The following is a 14,856-nucleotide window of genomic DNA, read 5'->3' as shown; positions in this document are numbered from 1 at the left end:
ACTCCAGATCAGAAGGTTGCGTGTTCAAATCACGTCGGGGTCACTGCTTACCATTTTATTCCCCACTGAGGTCATATATTTCCTTTCGAAAACAAAGTCAAAAGAAAGCAGTCTTGCATTGGCCGGGAATCGAACCCGGGCCTCCCGCGTGGCAGGCGAGAATTCTACCACTGAACCACCAATGCTTCACATGGGTTGTTCACAGGCAGAGCTCTGCCCAAGACAGTGATCAGGTGCACACACTTAAATTGTACACATATGAACAAAGTGTGCGCAGCAGACATGATAACGCCAACGTTTCACATGAAGATGGCAAGAATCAGATGCAGGAGACTATAACTATGAATGTCTTTGCATTTGCTGAGGTCACTGGCTTGGGACTAGAGTTGTGTTTATCAGGGCATGATGGCAGGCTGCTCCCGACAAAAGTGGTTCACAGAATGCACCCGCCAGATCACCAGCACTATTGTGTTTCAGATTATCTCACTGAACTCTCCTCCTGGAAAATCCTTCCCACTGGCTTTCCCAGATTCTGTGTCCTCCCCTAAATGCTGGGGTGAAACGGGCAGAGTTCTGCGCCCTGCGTCCCTAACGCGCTCCCAACGCGGCCTACAGCCCTGGTCGGGCTTAGATCACTGGAGCCTTTTGTGACCAAGAACTCCGGAAGCCTAGGGTCAGGCCTGTTGCACAGGCATATTGTGCCTTGCCAATCCGGGATTGTTGTGTTTCAGGGCCTAGCCATCAATACTCCTGGGATTTCTTTCCCTGAGAACCCTCTTGTCCCTGTCCTCCCACAAGCCCCAGCTTTTATGTAAAATAAAGTGTGCACCATGGGCCTTCCCCTATTTGCTCTCTCCCCAATCTCTTTCTCCAAAGCTGAGCTCTGAAGGTAAATGTATCTATCTGAGTGAGGGGCTAGGGAGGGCCTTTCCCAGCAGTCTTACAAGTCAAGAGTTCAGAGAAAGCACCTGCTATGGGAGGGAGACTTTGCTCACAGAGAAGTCAAGTCTAACATAACACATCTGATGGGCAAGGCACACGCCTTACTGGCTGGTAGCACACCTACAGAGGAGCAGGGAGCTATGCTAAGCAGGCAACAGAAAAGTCATGTATGTGTCTCATACACTGGGACCGGTAGTAATACTGGCTCTAAGACCATTAGACAGTAGTCTATTCATCATTACGTCCAACAATAACAAGACACTAAGCAAATGAGAAATGCTGTATGGCATAAAGACGCATTATATAACACAAGCTCCAGGCAGGCACACAATTATCAAGATATATATTGAGTCTCAGGAACTGCGCTACAGTTATTAACCTCTGTGGTGCAAATGGTTAGCGCGTTCGGTTGTTAACAGAAAGGTTGGTGGTTCAAGCCCACCCAGGGAAGTATCCTTTTTGCCGGCATGAAACACTTTAATGAAACACAGATACGTACCTCTGCTCTCTCCTGCTTAAGACCCTTTATCTGAACATTTCAATCCTCTGCGTTCTCTCTGCACCTGCAGTCAATTTCATAATTAGGATAGAAAACAAAAGGCCTAGCCCTGTAATACAACTGTAGGCATATGAGGAGGGGAAAATAAGTCAAAAGGCCATCAGCATTTGTTGATCTGGCTTGAAGGCTGTAAGTGTAAGGACCTTGTGGCGCAACGGTAGCGCGTCTGACTCCAGATCAGAAGGTTGCGTGGTCAAATCACGTCGGGGTCACTGCTTACCATTTTATTCCCCACTGAGTTCATATATTTCCTTTCGAAAACAAAGTCAAAGGAACGCAGCCTTGCATTGGCCGGGAATCGAACCCGGGCCTCCCGCGTGGCAGGCGAGAATTCTACCACTGAACCACCAATGCTTCACATGGGGAGTTCACAGGCATAGCTCTGTCCAAGACAGTGATCAGGTGCACACACTTAAATTGTACACATATGAACAAAGTGTGCGCAGCAGACATGACAACGCCAACGTTTCACATGATGATGGCTTATATAAGACAAGCTCCAGGCAGGCACATACATATCAAGATATATATTGAGTCTAAGGAAAGATGCTGTAGTCACTCGTCTCTGTGGCGCAATCGGTTAGCGCGTTCGGCTGTTAACCGAAAGGTTGGTGGTTCAAGCCCACCCAGGGACGTATTATTTTGCCTGAATGAAACACTTGAATGGAAAACAGATACATACCTTTGCTCTCTCCTGCTGGACACCCTTTCCCTGAATATTTCAATTCTCTGCGTTCTCTCGGCACCTGCAGTCAATTTCATAATTAGGATAGAAAACAAAAGGTCAAGCTCTGTAATACAACTGTAGGCATATGAGGAGGGGAAAATAAGTCAAAAGGCCCACAGCATTTGTTGATCTGGCTCCGAAAGCTGTAAGTGTAAGGACCTCGTGGCGCAACGGTAGCGCGTCTGACTCCAGATCAGAAGGTTGCGTGTTCAAATCACGTCGGGGTCACTGCTTACCATTTTATTCCCCACTGAGGTCATATATTTCCTTTCGAAAACAAAGTCAAAAGAAAGCAGTCTTGCATTGGCTGGGAATCGAACCCGGGCCTCCCGCGTGGCAGGCGAGAATTCTACCACTGAACCACCAATGCTTCACATGGGTTGTTCACAGGCAGAGCTCTGCCCAAGACAGTGATCAGGTGCACACACTTAAATTGTACACATATGAACAAAGTGTGCGCAGCAGACATGATAACGCCAACGTTTCACATGAAGATGGCAAGAATCAGATGCAGGAGACTATAACTATGAATGTCTTTGCATTTGCTGAGGTCACTGGCTTGGGACTAGAGTTGTGTTTATCAGGGCATGATGGCAGGCTGCTCCCGACAAAAGTGGTTCACAGAATGCACCCGCCAGATCACCAGCACTATTGTGTTTCAGATTATCTCACTGAACTCTCCTCCTGGAAAATCCTTCCCACTGGCTTTCCCAGATTCTGTGTCCTCCCCTAAATGCTGGGGTGAAACGGGCAGAGTTCTGCGCCCTGCGTCCCTTTACACGTCCCTAACGCGCTCCCAACGCGGCCTACAGCCCTGGTCGGGCACAGCCCTGGTCGGGCTTAGATCACTGGAGCCTTTTGTGACCAAGAACTCCGGAAGCCTAGGGTCAGGCCTGTTGCACAGGCATATTGTGCCTTGCCAATCCGGGATTGTTGTGTTTCAGGGCCTAGCCATCAATACTCCTGGGATTTCTTTCCCTGAGAACCCTCTTGTCCCTGTCCTCCCACAAGCCCCAGCTTTTATGTAAAATAAAGTGTGCACCATGGGCCTTCCCCTATTTGCTCTCTCCCCAATCTCTTTCTCCAAAGCTGAGCTCTGAAGGTAAATGTATCTATCTGAGTGAGGGGCTAGGGAGGGCCTTTCCCAGCAGTCTTACAAGTCAAGAGTTCAGAGAAAGCACCTGCTATGGGAGGGAGACTTTGCTCACAGAGAAGTCAAGTCTAACATAACACATCTGATGGGCAAGGCACACGCCTTACTGGCTGGTAGCACACCTACAGAGGAGCAGGGAGCTATGCTAAGCAGGCAACAGAAAAGTCATGTATGTGTCTCATACACTGGGACCAGTAGTAATACTGGCTCTAAGACCATTAGACAGTAGTCTATTCATCATTACGTCCAACAATAACAAGACACTAAGCAAATGAGAAATGCTGTATGGCATAAAGACGCATTATATAACACAAGCTCCAGGCAGGCACACAATTATCAAGATATATATTGAGTCTCAGGAACTGTGCTACAGTTATTAACCTCTGTGGTGCAAATGGTTAGCGCGTTTGGTTGTTAACAGAAAGGTTGGTGGTTCAAGCCCACCCAGGGAAGTATCCTTTTTGCCGGCATGAAACACTTTAATGAAACACAGATACGTACCTCTGCTCTCTCCTGCTTAAGACCCTTTATCTGAACATTTCAATCCTCTGCGTTCTCTCTGCACCTGCAGTCAATTTCATAATTAGGATAGAAAACAAAAGGCCTAGCCCTGTAATACAACTGTAGGCATATGAGGAGGGGAAAATAAGTCAAAAGGCCATCAGCATTTGTTGATCTGGCTTGAAGGCTGTAAGTGTAAGGACCTTGTGGCGCAACGGTAGCGCGTCTGACTCCAGATCAGAAGGTTGTGTGGTCAAATCACGTCGGGGTCACTGCTTACCATTTTATTCCCCACTGAGTTCATATATTTCCTTTCGAAAACAAAGTCAAAGGAACGCAGCCTTGCATTGGCCGGGAATCGAACCCGGGCCTCCCGCGTGGCAGGCGAGAATTCTACCACTTAACCACCAATGCTTCACATGGGGAGTTCACAGGCATAGCTCTGTCCAAGACAGTGATCAGGTGCACACACTTAAATTGTACACAGATGAACAAAGTGTGCGCAGCAGACATGACAACGCCAAAGTTTCACATGATGATGGCTTATATAAGACAAGCTCCAGGCAGGCACGTACATATCAAGATATATATTGAGTCTAAGGAAAGATGCTGTAGTCACTCGTCTCTGTGGCGCAATCGGTTAGCGCGTTCGGCTGTTAACCGAAAGGTTGGTGGTTCAAGCCCACCCAGGGACGTATTATTTTGCCTGAATGAAACACTTGAATGGAAAACAGATACATACCTTTGCTCTCTCCTGCTGGACACCCTTTCCCTGAATATTTCAATTCTCTGCGTTCTCTCGGCACCTGCAGTCAATTTCATAATTAGGATAGAAAACAAAAGGTCAAGCTCTGTAATACAACTGTAGGCATATGAGGAGGGGAAAATAAGTCAAAAGGCCCACAGCATTTGTTGATCTGGCTCCGAAAGCTGTAAGTGTAAGGACCTCGTGGCGCAACGGTAGCGCGTCTGACTCCAGATCAGAAGGTTGCGTGTTCAAATCACGTCGGGGTCACTGCTTACCATTTTATTCCCCACTGAGGTCATATATTTCCTTTCGAAAACAAAGTCAAAAGAAAGCAGTCTTGCATTGGCCAGGAATCTAACCCGGGCCTCCCGCGTGGCAGGCGAGAATTCTACCACTGAACCACCAATGCTTCACATGGGTTGTTCACAGGCAGAGCTCTGCCCAAGACAGTGATCAGGTGCACACACTTAAATTGTACACATATGAACAAAGTGTGCGCAGCAGATATGATAACGCCAACGTTTCACATGAAGATGGCAAGAATCAGATGCAGGAGACTATAACTATGAATGTCTTTGCATTTGCTGAGGTCACTGGCTTGGGACTAGAGTTGTGTTTATCAGGGCATGATGGCAGGCTGCTCCCGACAAAAGTGGTTCACAGAATGCACCCGCCAGATCACCAGCACTATTGTGTTTCAGATTATCTCACTGAACTCTCCTCCTGGAAAATCCTTCCCACTGGCTTTCCCAGATTCTGTGTCCTCCCCTAAATGCTGGGGTGAAACGGGCAGAGTTCTGCACCCTGCGTCCCTTTACGCGTCCCTAACGCGCTCCCAACGCGGCCTACAGCCCTGGTCGGGCACAGCCCTGGTCGGGCTTAGATCACTGGAGCCTTTTGTGACCAAGAACTCCGGAAGCCTAGGGTCAGGCCTGTTGCACAGGCATATTGTGCCTTGCCAATCCGGGATTGTTGTGTTTCAGGGCCTAGCCATCAATACTCCTGGGATTTCTTTCCCTGAGAACCCTCTTGTCCCTGTCCTCCCACAAGCCCCAGCTTTTATGTAAAATAAAGTGTGCACCATGGGCCTTCCCCTATTTGCTCTCTCCCCAATCTCTTTCTCCAAAGCTGAGCTCTGAAGGTAAATGTATCTATCTGAGTGAGGGGCTAGGGAGGGCCTTTCCCAGCAGTCTTACAAGTCAAGAGTTCAGAGAAAGCACCTGCTATGGGAGGGAGACTTTGCTCACAGAGAAGTCAAGTCTAACATAACACATCTGATGGGCAAGGCACAGGCCTTACTGGCTGGTAGCACACCTACAGAGGAGCAGGGAGCTATGCTAAGCAGGCAACAGAAAAGTCATGTATGTGTCTCATACACTGGGACCGGTAGTAATACTGGCTCTAAGACCATTAGACAGTAGTCTATTCATCATTACGTCCAACAATAACAAGACACTAAGCAAATGAGAAATGCTGTATGGCATAAAGACGCATTATATAACACAAGCTCCAGGCAGGCACACAATTATCAAGATATATATTGAGTCTCAGGAACTGTGCTACAGTTATTAACCTCTGTGGTGCAAATGGTTAGCGCGTTCGGTTGTTAACAGAAAGGTTGGTGGTTCAAGCCCACCCAGGGAAGTATCCTTTTTGCCTGCATGAAACACTTTAATGAAACACAGATACGTACCTCTGCTCTCTCCTGCTTAAGACCCTTTATCTGAACATTTCAATCCTCTGCGTTCTCTCTGCACCTGCAGTCAATTTCATAATTAGGATAGAAAACAAAAGGCCTAGCCCTGTAATACAACTGTAGGCATATGAGGAGGGGAAAATAAGTCAAAAGGCCATCAGCATTTGTTGATCTGGCTTGAAGGCTGTAAGTGTAAGGACCTTGTGGCACAACGGTAGCGCGTCTGACTCCAGATCAGAAGGTTGCGTGGTCAAATCACGTCGGGGTCACTGCTTACCATTTTATTCCCCACTGAGTTCATATATTTCCTTTCGAAAACAAAGTCAAAGGAACGCAGCCTTGCATTGGCCGGGAATCGAACCCGGGCCTCCCGCGTGGCAGGCGAGAATTCTACCATTGAACCACCAATGCTTCACATGGGGAGTTCACAGGCATAGCTCTGTCCAAGACAGTGATCAGGTGCACACACTTAAATTGTACACATATGAACAAAGTGTGCGCAGCAGACATGACAACGCCAAAGTTTCACATGATGATGGCTTATATAAGACAAGCTCCAGGCAGGCACATACATATCAAGATATATATTGAGTCTAAGGAAAGATGCTGTAGTCACTCGTCTCTGTGGCGCAATCGGTTAGCGCGTTCGGCTGTTAACCGAAAGGTTGGTGGTTCAAGCCCACCCAGGGACGTATTATTTTGCCTGAATGAAACACTTGAATGGAAAACAGATACATACCTTTGCTCTCTCCTGCTGGACACCCTTTCCCTGAATATTTCAATTCTCTGCGTTCTCTCGGCACCTGCAGTCAATTTCATAATTAGGATAGAAAACAAAAGGTCAAGCTCTGTAATACAACTGTAGGCATATGAGGAGGGGAAAATAAGCGTCTGACTCCAGATCAGAAGGTTGCGTGTTCAAATCACGTCGGGGTCACTGCTTACCATTTTATTCCCCACTGAGGTCATATATTTCCTTTCGAAAACAAAGTCAAAAGAAAGCAGTCTTGCATTGGCCGGGAATCGAACCCGGGACTCCCGCGTGGCAGGCGAGAATTCTACCACTGAACCACCAATGCTTCACATGGGTTGTTCACAGGCAGAGCTCTGCCCAAGACAGTGATCAGGTGCACACACCTAAATTGTACACATATGAACAAAGTGTGCGCAGCAGACATGATAACGCCAACGTTTCACATGAAGATGGCAAGAATCAGATGCAGGAGACTATAACTATGAATGTCTTTGCATTTGCTGAGGTCACTGGCTTGGGACTAGAGTTGTGTTTATCAGGGCATGATGGCAGGCTGCTCCCGACAAAAGTGGTTCACAGAATGCACCCGCCAGATCACCAGCACTATTGTGTTTCAGATTATCTCACTGAAATCTCCTCCTGGAAAATCCTTCCCACTGGCTTTCCCAGATTCTGTGTCCTCCCCTAAATGCTGGGGTGAAACGGGCAGAGTTCTGCGCCCTGCGTCCCTAACGCGCTCCCAACGCGGCCTACAGCCCTGGTCGGGCTTAGATCACTGGAGCCTTTTGTGACCAAGAACTCCGGAAGCCTAGGGTCAGGCCTGTTGCACAGGCATATTGTGCCTTGCCAATCCGGGATTGTTGTGTTTCAGGGCCTAGCCATCAATACTCCTGGGATTTCTTTCCCTGAGAACCCTCTTGTCCCTGTCCTCCCACAAGCCCCAGCTTTTATGTAAAATAAAGTGTGCACCATGGGCCTTCCCCTATTTGCTCTCTCCCCAATCTCTTTCTCCAAAGCTGAGCTCTGAAGGTAAATGTATCTATCTGAGTGAGGGGCTAGGGAGGGCCTTTCCCAGCAGTCTTACAAGTCAAGAGTTCAGAGAAAGCACCTGCTATGGGAGGGAGACTTTGCTCACAGAGAAGTCAAGTCTAACATAACACATCTGATGGGCAAGGCACACGCCTTACTGGCTGGTAGCACACCTACAGAGGAGCAGGGAGCTATGCTAAGCAGGCAACAGAAAAGTCATGTATGTGTCTCATACACTGGGACCGGTAGTAATACTGGCTCTAAGACCATTAGACAGTAGTCTATTCATCATTACGTCCAACAATAACAAGACACTAAGCAAATGAGAAATGCTGTATGGCATAAAGACGCATTATATAACACAAGCTCCAGGCAGGCACACAATTATCAAGATATATATTGAGTCTCAGGAACTGTGCTACAGTTATTAACCTCTGTGGTGCAAATGGTTAGCGCGTTTGGTTGTTAACAGAAAGGTTGGTGGTTCAAGCCCACCCAGGGAAGTATCCTTTTTGCCGGCATGAAACACTTTAATGAAACACAGATACGTACCTCTGCTCTCTCCTGCTTAAGACCCTTTATCTGAACATTTCAATCCTCTGCGTTCTCTCTGCACCTGCAGTCAATTTCATAATTAGGATAGAAAACAAAAGGCCTAGCCCTGTAATACAACTGTAGGCATATGAGGAGGGGAAAATAAGTCAAAAGGCCATCAGCATTTGTTGATCTGGCTTGAAGGCTGTAAGTGTAAGGACCTTGTGGCGCAACGGTAGCGCGTCTGACTCCAGATCAGAAGGTTGCGTGGTCAAATCACGTCGGGGTCACTGCTTACCATTTTATTCCCCACTGAGTTCATATATTTCCTTTCGAAAACAAAGTCAAAGGAACGCAGCCTTGCATTGGCCGGGAATCGAACCCGGGCCTCCCGCGTGGCAGGCGAGAATTCTACCACTGAACCACCAATGCTTCACATGGGGAGTTCACAGGCATAGCTCTGTCCAAGACAGTGATCAGGTGCACACACTTAAATTGTACACATATGAACAAAGTGTGCGCAGCAGACATGACAACGCCAAAGTTTCACATGATGATGGCTTATATAAGACAAGCTCCAGGCAGGCACATACATATCAAGATATATATTGAGTCTAAGGAAAGATGCTGTAGTCACTCGTCTCTGTGGGGCAATCTGTTAGCGCGTTCGGCTGTTAACCGAAAGGTTGGTGGTTCAAGCCCACCCAGGGGTGTATTATTTTGCCTGAATGAAACACTTGAATGGAAAACAGATACATACCTTTGCTCTCTCCTGCTGGACAACCTTTCCCTGAATATTTCAATTCTCTGCGTTCTCTCGGCACCTGCAGTCAATTTCATAATTAGGATAGAAAACAAAAGGTCAAGCTCTGTAATACAACTGTAGGCATATGAGGAGGGGAAAATAAGTCAAAAGGCCCACAGCATTTGTTGATCTGGCTCCGAAAGCTGTAAGTGTAAGGACCTCGTGGCGCAACGGTAGCGCGTCTGACTCCAGATCAGAAGGTTGCGTGTTCAAATCACGTCGGGGTCACTGCTTACCATTTTATTCCCCACTGAGGTCATATATTTCCTTTCGAAAACAAAGTCAAAAGAAGGCAGTCTTGCATTGGCCAGGAATCGAACCCGGGCCTCCCGCGTGGCAGGCGAGAATTCTACCACTGAACCACCAATGCTTCACATGGGTTGTTCACAGGCAGAGCTCTGCCCAAGACAGTGATCAGGTGCACACACTTAAATTGTACACATATGAACAAAGTGTGCGCAGCAGACATGATAACGCCAACGTTTCACATGAAGATGGCAAGAATCAGATGCAGGAGACTATAACTATGAATGTCTTTGCATTTGCTGAGGTCACTGGCTTGGGATTAGAGTTGTGTTTATCAGGGCATGATGGCAGGCTGCTCCCGACAAAAGTGGTTCACAGAATGCACCCGCCAGATCACCAGCACTATTGTGTTTCAGATTATCTCACTGAACTCTCCTCCTGGAAAATCCTTCCCACTGGCTTTCCCAGATTCTGTGTCCTCCCCTAAATGCTGGGGTGAAACGGGCAGAGTTCTGCGCCCTGCGTCCCTTTACACGTCCCTAACGCGCTCCCAACGCGGCCTACAGCCCTGGTCGGGCACAGCCCTGGTCGGGCTTAGATCACTGGAGCCTTTTGTGACCAAGAACTCCGGAAGCCTAGGGTCAGGCCTGTTGCACAGGCATATTGTGCCTTGCCAATCCGGGATTGTTGTGTTTCAGGGCCTAGCCATCAATACTCCTGGGATTTCTTTCCCTGAGAACCCTCTTGTCCCTGTCCTCCCACAAGCCCCAGCTTTTATGTAAAATAAAGTGTGCACCATGGGCCTTCCCCTATTTGCTCTCTCCCCAATCTCTTTCTCCAAAGCTGAGCTCTGAAGGTAAATGTATCTATCTGAGTGAGGGGCTAGGGAGGGCCTTTCCCAGCAGTCTTACAAGTCAAGAGTTCAGAGAAAGCACCTGCTATGGGAGGGAGACTTTGCTCACAGAGAAGTCAAGTCTAACATAACACATCTGATGGGCAAGGCACACGCCTTACTGGCTGGTAGCACACCTACAGAGGAGCAGGGAGCTATGCTAAGCAGGCAACAGAAAAGTCATGTATGTGTCTCATACACTGGGACCGGTAGTAATACTGGCTCTAAGACCATTAGACAGTAGTCTATTCATCATTACGTCCAACAATAACAAGACACTAAGCAAATGAGAAATGCTGTATGGCATAAAGACGCATTATATAACACAAGCTCCAGGCAGGCACACAATTATCAAGATATATATTGAGTCTCAGGAACTGTGCTACAGTTATTAACCTCTGTGGTGCAAATGGTTAGCGCGTTTGGTTGTTAACAGAAAGGTTGGTGGTTCAAGCCCACCCAGGGAAGTATCCTTTTGCCGGCATGAAACACTTTAATGAAACACAGATACGTACCTCTGCTCTCTCCTGCTTAAGACCCTTTATCTGAACATTTCAATCCTCTGCGTTCTCTCTGCACCTGCAGTCAATTTCATAATTAGGATAGAAAACAAAAGGCCTAGCCCTGTAATACAACTGTAGGCATATGAGGAGGGGAAAATAAGTCAAAAGGCCATCAGCATTTGTTGATCTGGCTTGAAGGCTGTAAGTGTAAGGACCTTGTGGCGCAACGGTAGCGCGTCTGACTCCAGATCAGAAGGTTGCGTGGTCAAATCACGTCGGGGTCACTGCTTACCATTTTATTCCCCACTGAGTTCATATATTTCCTTTCGAAAACAAAGTCAAAGGAACGCAGCCTTGCATTGGCCGGGAATCGAACCCGGGCCTCCCGCGTGGCAGGCGAGAATTCTACCACTGAACCACCAATGCTTCACATGGGGAGTTCACAGGCATAGCTCTGTCCAAGACAGTGATCAGGTGCACACACTTAAATTGTACACAGATGAACAAAGTGTGCGCAGCAGACATGACAACGCCAAAGTTTCACATGATGATGGCTTATATAAGACAAGCTCCAGGCAGGCACGTACATATCAAGATATATATTTAGTCTAAGGAAAGATGCTGTAGTCACTCGTCTCTGTGGCGCAATCGGTTAGCGCGTTCGGCTGTTAACCGAAAGGTTGGTGGTTCAAGCCCACCCAGGGACGTATTATTTTGCCTGAATGAAACACTTGAATGGAAAACAGATACATACCTTTGCTCTCTCCTGCTGGACACCCTTTCCCTGAATATTTCAATTCTCTGCGTTCTCTCGGCACCTGCAGTCAATTTCATAATTAGGATAGAAAACAAAAGGTCAAGCTCTGTAATACAACTGTAGGCATATGAGGAGGGGAAAATAAGCGTCTGACTCCAGATCAGAAGGTTGCGTGTTCAAATCACGTCGGGGTCACTGCTTACCATTTTATTCCCCACTGAGGTCATATATTTCCTTTCGAAAACAAAGTCAAAAGAAAGCAGTCTTGCATTGGCCGGGAATCGAACCCGGGCCTCCCGCGTGGCAGGCGAGAATTCTACCACTGAACCACCAATGCTTCACATGGGTTGTTCACAGGCAGAGCTCTGCCCAAGACAGTGATCAGGTGCACACACTTAAATTGTACACATATGAACAAAGTGTGCGCAGCAGACATGATAACGCCAACGTTTCACATGAAGATGGCAAGAATCAGATGCAGGAGACTATAACTATGAATGTCTTTGCATTTGCTGAGGTCACTGGCTTGGGACTAGAGTTGTGTTTATCAGGGCATGATGGCAGGCTGCTCCCGACAAAAGTGGTTCACAGAATGCACCCGCCAGATCACCAGCACTATTGTGTTTCAGATTATCTCACTGAACTCTCCTCCTGGAAAATCCTTCCCACTGGCTTTCCCAGATTCTGTGTCCTCCCCTAAATGCTGGGGTGAAACGGGCAGAGTTCTGCGCCCTGCGTCCCTAACGCGCTCCCAACGCGGCCTACAGCCCTGGTCGGGCTTAGATCACTGGAGCCTTTTGTGACCAAGAACTCCGGAAGCCTAGGGTCAGGCCTGTTGCACAGGCATATTGTGCCTTGCCAATCCGGGATTGTTGTGTTTCAGGGCCTAGCCATCAATACTCCTGGGATTTCTTTCCCTGAGAACCCTCTTGTCCCTGTCCTCCCACAAGCCCCAGCTTTTATGTAAAATAAAGTGTGCACCATGGGCCTTCCCCTATTTGCTCTCTCCCCAATCTCTTTCTCCAAAGCTGAGCTCTGAAGGTAAATGTATCTATCTGAGTGAGGGGCTAGGGAGGGCCTTTCCCAGCAGTCTTACAAGTCAAGAGTTCAGAGAAAGCACCTGCTATGGGAGGGAGACTTTGCTCACAGAGAAGTCAAGTCTAACATAACACATCTGATGGGCAAGGCACACGCCTTACTGGCTGGTAGCACACCTACAGAGGAGCAGGGAGCTATGCTAAGCAGGCAACAGAAAAGTCATGTATGTGTCTCATACACTGGGACCGGTAGTAATACTGGCTCTAAGACCATTAGACAGTAGTCTATTCATCATTACGTCCAACAATAACAAGACACTAAGCAAATGAGAAATGCTGTATGGCATAAAGACGCATTATATAACACAAGCTCCAGGCAGGCACACAATTATCAAGATATATATTGAGTCTCAGGAACTGCGCTACAGTTATTAACCTCTGTGGTGCAAATGGTTAGCGCGTTCGGTTGTTAACAGAAAGGTTGGTGGTTCAAGCCCACCCAGGGAAGTATCCTTTTTGCCGGCATGAAACACTTTAATGAAACACAGATACGTACCTCTGCTCTCTCCTGCTTAAGACCCTTTATCTGAACATTTCAATCCTCTGCGTTCTCTCTGCACCTGCAGTCAATTTCATAATTAGGATAGAAAACAAAAGGCCTAGCCCTGTAATACAACTGTAGGCATATGAGGAGGGGAAAAGAAGTCAAAAGGCCATCAGCATTTGTTGATCTGGCTTGAAGGCTGTAAGTGTAAGGACCTTGTGGCGCAACGGTAGCGCGTCTGACTCCAGATCAGAAGGTTGCGTGGTCAAATCACGTCGGGGTCACTGCTTACCATTTTATTCCCCACTGAGTTCATATATTTCCTTTCGAAAACAAAGTCAAAGGAACGCAGCCTTGCATTGGCCGGGAATCGAACCCGGGCCTCCCGCGTGGCAGGCGAGAATTCTACCACTGAACCACCAATGCTTCACATGGGGAGTTCACAGGCATAGCTCTGTCCAAGACAGTGATCAGGTGCACACACTTAAATTGTACACATATGAACAAAGTGTGCGCAGCAGACATGACAACGCCAAAGTTTCACATGATGATGGCTTATATAAGACAAGCTCCAGGCAGGCACATACATATCAAGATATATATTGAGTCTAAGGAAAGATGCTGTAGTCACTCGTCTCTGTGGCGCAATCGGTTAGCGCGTTCGGCTGTTAACCGAAAGGTTGGTGGTTCAAGCCCACCCAGGGATGTATTATTTTGCCTGAATGAAACACTTGAATGGAAAACAGATACATACCTTTGCTCTCTCCTGCTGGACAACCTTTCCCTGAATATTTCAATTCTCTGCGTTCTCTCGGCACCTGCAGTCAATTTCATAATTAGGATAGAAAACAAAAGGTCAAGCTCTGTAATACAACTGTAGGCATATGAGGAGGGGAAAATAAGTCAAAAGGCCCACAGCATTTGTTGATCTGGCTCCGAAAGCTGTAAGTGTAAGGACCTCGTGGCGCAACGGTAGCGCGTCTGACTCCAGATCAGAAGGTTGAGTGTTCAAATCACGTCGGGGTCACTGCTTACCATTTTATTCCCCACTGAGGTCATATATTTCCTTTCGAAAACAAAGTCAAAAGAAGGCAGTCTTGCATTGGCCAGGAATCGAACCCGGGCCTCCCGCGTGGCAGGCGAGAATTCTACCACTGAACCACCAATGCTTCACATGGGTTGTTCACAGGCAGAGCTCTGCCCAAGACAGTGATCAGGTGCACACACTTAAATTGTACACATATGAACAAAGTGTGCGCAGCAGACATGATAACGCCAACGTTTCACATGAAGATGGCAAGAATCAGATGCAGGAGACTATAACTATGAATGTCTTTGCATTTGCTGAGGTCACTGGCTTGGGATTAGAGTTGTGTTTATCAGGGCATGATGGCAGGCTGCTCCCGACAAAAGTGGTTCACAGAATGCA

At 47.5% G+C, this 14,856-nt stretch overlaps 21 non-coding genes across 21 annotated transcripts; 13 read left to right on the top strand and 8 right to left on the bottom strand.

The window, feature by feature from the left end:
* Nucleotides 1-114: 114 nt before the first annotated feature.
* TRNAG-GCC (transfer RNA glycine (anticodon GCC)) lies at nucleotides 115-185 on the bottom strand. Its single transcript has one exon. It is a non-coding gene; the product is annotated as a tRNA-Gly (tRNA).
* A 1,456-nt stretch (nucleotides 186-1,641) lies between these two features.
* Nucleotides 1,642-1,713, top strand: TRNAW-CCA (transfer RNA tryptophan (anticodon CCA)). The gene has a single exon. It is a non-coding gene; the product is annotated as a tRNA-Trp (tRNA).
* A 71-nt stretch (nucleotides 1,714-1,784) lies between these two features.
* TRNAG-GCC (transfer RNA glycine (anticodon GCC)) lies at nucleotides 1,785-1,855 on the bottom strand. Its single transcript has one exon. It is a non-coding gene; the product is annotated as a tRNA-Gly (tRNA).
* Nucleotides 1,856-2,062: 207 nt separating this feature from the next.
* On the top strand, nucleotides 2,063-2,136 carry TRNAN-GUU (transfer RNA asparagine (anticodon GUU)). Its single transcript has one exon. It is a non-coding gene; the product is annotated as a tRNA-Asn (tRNA).
* A 248-nt stretch (nucleotides 2,137-2,384) lies between these two features.
* Nucleotides 2,385-2,456, top strand: TRNAW-CCA (transfer RNA tryptophan (anticodon CCA)). Its single transcript has one exon. It is a non-coding gene; the product is annotated as a tRNA-Trp (tRNA).
* Nucleotides 2,457-4,503: 2,047 nt separating this feature from the next.
* On the top strand, nucleotides 4,504-4,577 carry TRNAN-GUU (transfer RNA asparagine (anticodon GUU)). Its single transcript has one exon. It is a non-coding gene; the product is annotated as a tRNA-Asn (tRNA).
* Nucleotides 4,578-4,825: 248 nt separating this feature from the next.
* Nucleotides 4,826-4,897, top strand: TRNAW-CCA (transfer RNA tryptophan (anticodon CCA)). The gene has a single exon. It is a non-coding gene; the product is annotated as a tRNA-Trp (tRNA).
* A 1,769-nt stretch (nucleotides 4,898-6,666) lies between these two features.
* Nucleotides 6,667-6,737, bottom strand: TRNAG-GCC (transfer RNA glycine (anticodon GCC)). Its single transcript has one exon. It is a non-coding gene; the product is annotated as a tRNA-Gly (tRNA).
* A 207-nt stretch (nucleotides 6,738-6,944) lies between these two features.
* Nucleotides 6,945-7,018, top strand: TRNAN-GUU (transfer RNA asparagine (anticodon GUU)). The gene has a single exon. It is a non-coding gene; the product is annotated as a tRNA-Asn (tRNA).
* Nucleotides 7,019-7,334: 316 nt separating this feature from the next.
* Nucleotides 7,335-7,405, bottom strand: TRNAG-GCC (transfer RNA glycine (anticodon GCC)). The gene has a single exon. It is a non-coding gene; the product is annotated as a tRNA-Gly (tRNA).
* A 1,456-nt stretch (nucleotides 7,406-8,861) lies between these two features.
* Nucleotides 8,862-8,933, top strand: TRNAW-CCA (transfer RNA tryptophan (anticodon CCA)). Its single transcript has one exon. It is a non-coding gene; the product is annotated as a tRNA-Trp (tRNA).
* Nucleotides 8,934-9,004: 71 nt separating this feature from the next.
* TRNAG-GCC (transfer RNA glycine (anticodon GCC)) lies at nucleotides 9,005-9,075 on the bottom strand. The gene has a single exon. It is a non-coding gene; the product is annotated as a tRNA-Gly (tRNA).
* Nucleotides 9,076-9,604: 529 nt separating this feature from the next.
* On the top strand, nucleotides 9,605-9,676 carry TRNAW-CCA (transfer RNA tryptophan (anticodon CCA)). Its single transcript has one exon. It is a non-coding gene; the product is annotated as a tRNA-Trp (tRNA).
* Nucleotides 9,677-11,301: 1,625 nt separating this feature from the next.
* TRNAW-CCA (transfer RNA tryptophan (anticodon CCA)) lies at nucleotides 11,302-11,373 on the top strand. The gene has a single exon. It is a non-coding gene; the product is annotated as a tRNA-Trp (tRNA).
* A 71-nt stretch (nucleotides 11,374-11,444) lies between these two features.
* Nucleotides 11,445-11,515, bottom strand: TRNAG-GCC (transfer RNA glycine (anticodon GCC)). Its single transcript has one exon. It is a non-coding gene; the product is annotated as a tRNA-Gly (tRNA).
* Nucleotides 11,516-11,722: 207 nt separating this feature from the next.
* Nucleotides 11,723-11,796, top strand: TRNAN-GUU (transfer RNA asparagine (anticodon GUU)). Its single transcript has one exon. It is a non-coding gene; the product is annotated as a tRNA-Asn (tRNA).
* A 316-nt stretch (nucleotides 11,797-12,112) lies between these two features.
* On the bottom strand, nucleotides 12,113-12,183 carry TRNAG-GCC (transfer RNA glycine (anticodon GCC)). The gene has a single exon. It is a non-coding gene; the product is annotated as a tRNA-Gly (tRNA).
* Nucleotides 12,184-13,639: 1,456 nt separating this feature from the next.
* On the top strand, nucleotides 13,640-13,711 carry TRNAW-CCA (transfer RNA tryptophan (anticodon CCA)). Its single transcript has one exon. It is a non-coding gene; the product is annotated as a tRNA-Trp (tRNA).
* Nucleotides 13,712-13,782: 71 nt separating this feature from the next.
* Nucleotides 13,783-13,853, bottom strand: TRNAG-GCC (transfer RNA glycine (anticodon GCC)). Its single transcript has one exon. It is a non-coding gene; the product is annotated as a tRNA-Gly (tRNA).
* A 207-nt stretch (nucleotides 13,854-14,060) lies between these two features.
* On the top strand, nucleotides 14,061-14,134 carry TRNAN-GUU (transfer RNA asparagine (anticodon GUU)). The gene has a single exon. It is a non-coding gene; the product is annotated as a tRNA-Asn (tRNA).
* A 248-nt stretch (nucleotides 14,135-14,382) lies between these two features.
* Nucleotides 14,383-14,454, top strand: TRNAW-CCA (transfer RNA tryptophan (anticodon CCA)). Its single transcript has one exon. It is a non-coding gene; the product is annotated as a tRNA-Trp (tRNA).
* Nucleotides 14,455-14,856: the final 402 nt, after the last annotated feature.

Source organism: Lissotriton helveticus, chromosome 1_2 (assembly GCF_964261635.1).
Source record: "Lissotriton helveticus chromosome 1_2, aLisHel1.1, whole genome shotgun sequence".
NCBI lineage: Eukaryota > Metazoa > Chordata > Amphibia > Caudata > Salamandridae > Lissotriton > Lissotriton helveticus.
The sequence above is the reverse complement of the archived record's forward strand: the minus strand, read 5'-3'. Positions and strand labels throughout refer to the sequence as shown.